The 5,627-nt window shown below is 35.8% G+C and overlaps 1 pseudogene; it reads right to left on the bottom strand.

The window, feature by feature from the left end:
- Nucleotides 1-2,460: 2,460 nt before the first annotated feature.
- Nucleotides 2,461-3,628, bottom strand: LOC141513937 (glyceraldehyde-3-phosphate dehydrogenase pseudogene; annotated as a pseudogene).
- Nucleotides 3,629-5,627: the final 1,999 nt, after the last annotated feature.

Here is a 5,627-nt window from a genome sequence, read left to right as displayed (position 1 = left end):
ACTCAAAATGACTAAATTAGCTTGTCATATTTTGGGGGGGCATACCTAAAGTAATAGATTTGAACAATGCTGGAGATGTAATATCATATGCAATATCTTTTCTTATATTCAATATAAGCCATTGGAATATTCCTCAAATATTTAAAACATATATATATATATGCATATATGCTTAACTATAAATTACAGTATTGAAATCTGGATTTTGGTTTTTTTTAAAAATTAATTTATTTATTTTTATCCTAATACACATGTGTATTTTAAAGCTACAAAATTTCCTTCTACCCTCCCTTCCCACCCCACTCTTCTCAGTGGTGAACAGTCAAGTTAGCATTATACATACATATTTTGATAAACATGTTTGCAAATTAATCTTTTTGGGATGAGGAATCAGTATTAAGGGAAAGAGATAATTTTTATAAAGTGTTCAGATTCTGGAGGGTTCTTTCTGTGTGTGTGTGTGTGTATGTGTGTGTGTGTGTGTGTGTGTGTCTGTGTGTGTCTGTGTGTGTCTGTGCCTATGTCTGTGTCTGTGGGTTTATTTTTGTTTGTTTGTTTTTCTTCCTCTGGATGGTGATAATATAGTCTATAGCCATTCTAATACAATTGTCCTAACTCTTTGGACTACTGAGAGGAGCTACTTCCATCAAGGTTGTTCATCTCAGGATGTTGTTACTGTTATTGTTCTCTTGGTTCTACTCCCTGAAGGACTTTTTTTTAGGAATTCTTTTTGCAAGGCAAATGGGGTTAAGTGGCTTGCCCAAGGCAACACAGCTAGGTAATTATTAAGTATCTAAAGCCGGATTTTGAAGTCTCTTACTCCTGACTACAGGGCTAGTGCTCTATCCACTGCACCACCTAGCTGCCCCAACATCACCTAGCCACCCCTCCCTGAAGGACTTTTCCCTTTTTGTTTTAATAATTTCTTCTGTATATAGACCTAGAATTGGAGTTGCTGGGTCAAAATATTTGAACAAGTTTTTTTTATTATTATTTTTAAAATAAAGATTTTATTTATTTTGAATTTTACAATTTTCCCTCTAATCTTGCTTCCCTCCCCCTCCACCCCACCTGCCAGAAGGCAGTCTATTAGTCTTTACATTGTTTCTATGGTATATACTGATCTAAGTTGAATGAGATGAGAGAGAAATCTTGATATAAACAGTTTTATTGCTCTTTGCTTTCCAGAAATCTCGATTTTTAATATTTTGGTTTTTTGGCCATTTTACATTATTTTAGATATTTTACTTTTGAGAAATGGCTATTGATAGGATTTTAGTCCTATACCTTTGTTCTTAAAGCTCTCTTCAAGCTTCCAGATGCCAGACTTAGATATTTAAAACAAACATCTTTCCCCCCATCTTTCCTTTGAATTCTGGATTCTATGGTTTTCCTTGTGCATAGGAAAAAATAATCTATCTTTATTCAATGCAGTTTGCTATTGTTTGCAGTAGCTGATTTTTACTAACTATATGTTAAGAATAAATAACTTCTGAGGCCCCTTCCATTTAAACTATCTATATCTATTATCTATGTATATATATATATATATATATGTATCTATATGTTAGATTATCTACATATACATTTTATATTAGATTTGATATATATTGATATTTATATGTATAACCATGATTATATATAATGGATACACACAAATATATGTGCATGAAAATATAATATTTTTAGATTTATATCACAATATTTTTTCTGTATCTTTCACTATTATTTTAAACAAGTTACATTTTACATAGCTGTAACCTAAGTGCCTATGTGTATGGTTATTCTGATTCAGCTGTCATTACTTTGTATCAATTCACATAAATCTTTCTTTATTTCTTTAAAATACTCATATTTATTGTGTCTAAAGGTCCAATAATATTTCCTTACATTCACATACAGCAATTTGTTCAACCATTCCCAAAATTTTGGGCAAAGTAATATTCTAGTTTTTGCTATGCAAAGTACAACTGCTATTAATATTTCTTGCAGAAATGTGTATCATTTTTTCCTTTCAATAATTGCCTTAGGGAATAACCCTATTAAGGGAATCATTGGGTCAAAGACTATGAAGAGTTTTAGAACTATTATTATATATTGGCATATTGTTTCCCCAAATTATTATAACAATTCATAGTTCTACAGATGTAGAATAGTGTACTTGACTTTTAACAGTCTGATTAATATAAAATTTTATTATTTTAAACTATCTTGGAGAAATCAATGATTGCAATTTTGTACCTAAGAGTTTTTAAAATTCAATTTCTCTAATTATTAATTATTTTAAAATAAGATTTCAGAAGGTTATTGGACTTCATATTCCTTCTTTTGAAAACTAGCTTTTCTTATTATTTTATCCACTGGGACTCAATCTTTTTTTTTTTTTCACAGAATATGATGACTTTATTGATGGTACACAATAAAGGATTCTAGACTTCTCCCCCCTACTACAGGGGTGCTTTGGGACAAGGATGCGAATGGGGCACAGGATCCCTGGTAGAGGAACGCATGTTAGGGATGTGGGTTCCCCAGTGATGTAACTTTTTTTTTTTTGGATGGGGATGAAGATTCATCCATGGCTTCCCATTTTATTCTTTGGAGGCCATGAAGACCATGAGGTCGACTACACGGTTGCTATAGCCATACTCGTTGTCATACCATGAAATAAGCTTGACAAAGTGGTCATTGAGGGCAATGCCAGCACCTGCATCAAAGGTAGAAGAGTGGGTGTCACTGTTAAAGTCACAGGATACAACCTGGTCCTCTGTGTAGCCCAGGATGCCCTTCAAGGGTCCCTCTGATGCTTGCTTCACCACTTTCTTGATGTCTTCATATTTGGCAGGTTTCTCCAGGCGGCAGGTCAGATCTACAACAGATAACATTGGGAGTGGGAACACGGAAAGCTATGCCTGTGAGCTTTCCATTCAGCTCAGGGATGACCTTGCCTACAGCCTTAGCAGCTCCAGTGGAAGCAGGGATGATGTTTTGGGCAGCACCACACCCATCACACCACAGCTTGCCAGAGGGACCATCCACAGTCTTCTGGGTAGCAGTAATACCATGCACTGTGGTCATAAGTCCTTCTACAATGCCAAAGTTGTCATGAATGACCTTGGCCAAGGGGGCCAAGCAGTTGGTGGTGCAGGACGCATTACTGACAATCTTAAGGGAATTATCATATTTCTCATGGTTCACTGACATCACAAACATTGGGGCATCAGCAGAAGGGGCAGAGATAATGACTCATTTGGCTCCACCCTTCAAGTGAGCGCCAGCCTTCTCCATGGTGGTAAAGACACCAGTGAACTCTACAACATACTCAGCTCCAGCATCTCCCCATTTAATATTGGTGGGATCCCGCTCCTGGAAGATGGTAATAGCTTTTCCATTGATCACCAGCTTTCCACTCTCAGCTTTGACAGTGCCCTTGAACTTGCCATGGTTGGAATCATATTGAAACATATAAACCATGTAGTTGAGGTCAATGAAGGGGTCATTGATGGCCACAACATCCACTCTGCCAGAGATGAGTGCAACCCTGATCACCAGATGCCCAATACGGCCAAATCCGTTGACTCCAACCTTCACCATCTTGGCTCAGGAATGCGACTGACCAGAGCAGTGGATCCTTGCAGGGAGCTTGGAGAAGAGCTGAGAGCCATTGGAACTCAATCTTACAAAAATATTAATTCTTTAAAATTTTAATTACTTTGGGTTTTTTAGCCTAAATAGTTATAGCAATGAATTTCCCCAAAATCTCTTTCCTTTTTATTCTGACTATATTACATTTTGTTATGCAAGATATTTTTAACATAATCAAAATAATTCCCTTTTTCATCCTGGAGTTTTTCTATAGTTTGTTTTCTGAAGTTTGTTAAATAATTTTTTTTCCAACTCAAAATTAAAAGACATATAAGGGTAAAGATAAGAATTGTACCAGTGATTTAATTGTATGGGGAATACCCAAATGAAGAAGTTCTCCTTAGTCAGTTCAAGTTAGTACTCCTTCTGCAATTTATGATTATAAATTTCCCTATATTCAAAAGTTGCCTAGAGGACTGAGAGATTAAGTCATTTAACCAGGTTAGCATAAGCAATATGTATCAGTATCATACATGAATCTATGTCTTTCATACTTCAAGGTCCATTATTCCATGTTATCCCTGAAATATGAATCACATATATTACTCCATTTCCTTGTAATGTTTCAAACATTAGTTTCATCTGTGTTCTGTACATTTGGTAATGGGTGCCAAGGAGGTGGGTACCACTCAGAGAGGGGCAGTGATGGGATTCAAATAAATTAACAACCCATTGCCTGATTTAATGACTGTTTTCAGTATACAAAAAAATTATACTGAAAGATAATTTAATATTTCATGCACTTAATGCTCAAATAAGATCAATAAAAGAGGTACACAAAACTAGATTATGTTATTACTCACAGTAAACATATGTACCTTTATGGAGAGAAAGCAGCCACATGACCACAGCAATCAATGCTGGAACATATGCAGAACCAATACTCATTCTACCTCTTCTAATTCTTCTTTTCTTCTACTTCCATGACTTCCGAAATGGTTGATAAGATAATCCTTGAAATCTATATTTCTATTGTTTCCTTGTGTTCCAACTTCCTACTGGTTTCACTGTTCAGAGAACACCAGCTCACTCATAATATCTTGAGGGAATTTGGGGCACAACACAAAGCAGAAACAAATGACAGCTTGTCACACCCTGATCGTTTGGTACTTTTTCTTTTCATATTATATATTTGTTTACTGATCTAACAAAAATAAGGGAATTAAAATGTAGTATTTCATCAAAGGTGTAATGAGTTTTAAGAAATGAATAAATACATATTACAAGCACAGTTTCATCATTTCTTTTCACCTATGGAGGAAATAAACATTACTTCAGGCTTTTAGAAAACATTGCGCAGAGGAAGAAGGTTAAAAAAGAGTAAGGAATGTAAATTTTGAAATCCACATTGGGCAGCTGCCCAGGTGCTCATCTTTGAGGGAATCTAGACTACAAGTGCCATTTTAACAACTGGTTTGCAGAATTCAAAATAAAATTAACTATCAATACTGCTGAACCAGTGGGAACCGGCTGAATTCCCCCACTGGAGGGGAGACTTTTGAAGACCATTGGGGATTTGTTTACTAGTGAAGAAATCACAGTTTTCTGACCCAGGAGTGTAAAAAAAGGTCATAAATTTTAATTAACATGTTAAGGATACAGGAAAAGAAAGGATAAAGAAACAACTGAAGAAACAGATTAGAGTTTAAGAAAGATAGGAAGACAGTTAAGGGGGAAAGGAAAGTAGAGAAGATAGGAACAGCTTCAAGGTCACACCAGGGCCAAGATCAGCAGACTGGGAGGAGTCAGTGGGAGGGACCAAAGAGAGGCTAATACCAGAATGTGACTGAGGTCAGGTATAACAATTTGAAAGGGCTTGCAGTTCTTACAAGAAGAGAGATGGAAAATGGTTGAATTTGGATTTGCATCTCAGAAGAGGCTGAGCTACTGGATAGCAATGAGAAGGAAATCAGAGGTCACAGGATAATCCAGGGAGCAAAGATATTTCCTTTAGTATTTTTCCTTTATCACACTGATTCCTTTAC

Source organism: Macrotis lagotis, chromosome 1 (genome assembly GCF_037893015.1).
Source record: "Macrotis lagotis isolate mMagLag1 chromosome 1, bilby.v1.9.chrom.fasta, whole genome shotgun sequence".
NCBI classification, from domain to species: domain Eukaryota; kingdom Metazoa; phylum Chordata; class Mammalia; order Peramelemorphia; family Peramelidae; genus Macrotis; species Macrotis lagotis.
The sequence above is the reverse complement of the archived record's forward strand: the minus strand, read 5'-3'. Positions and strand labels throughout refer to the sequence as shown.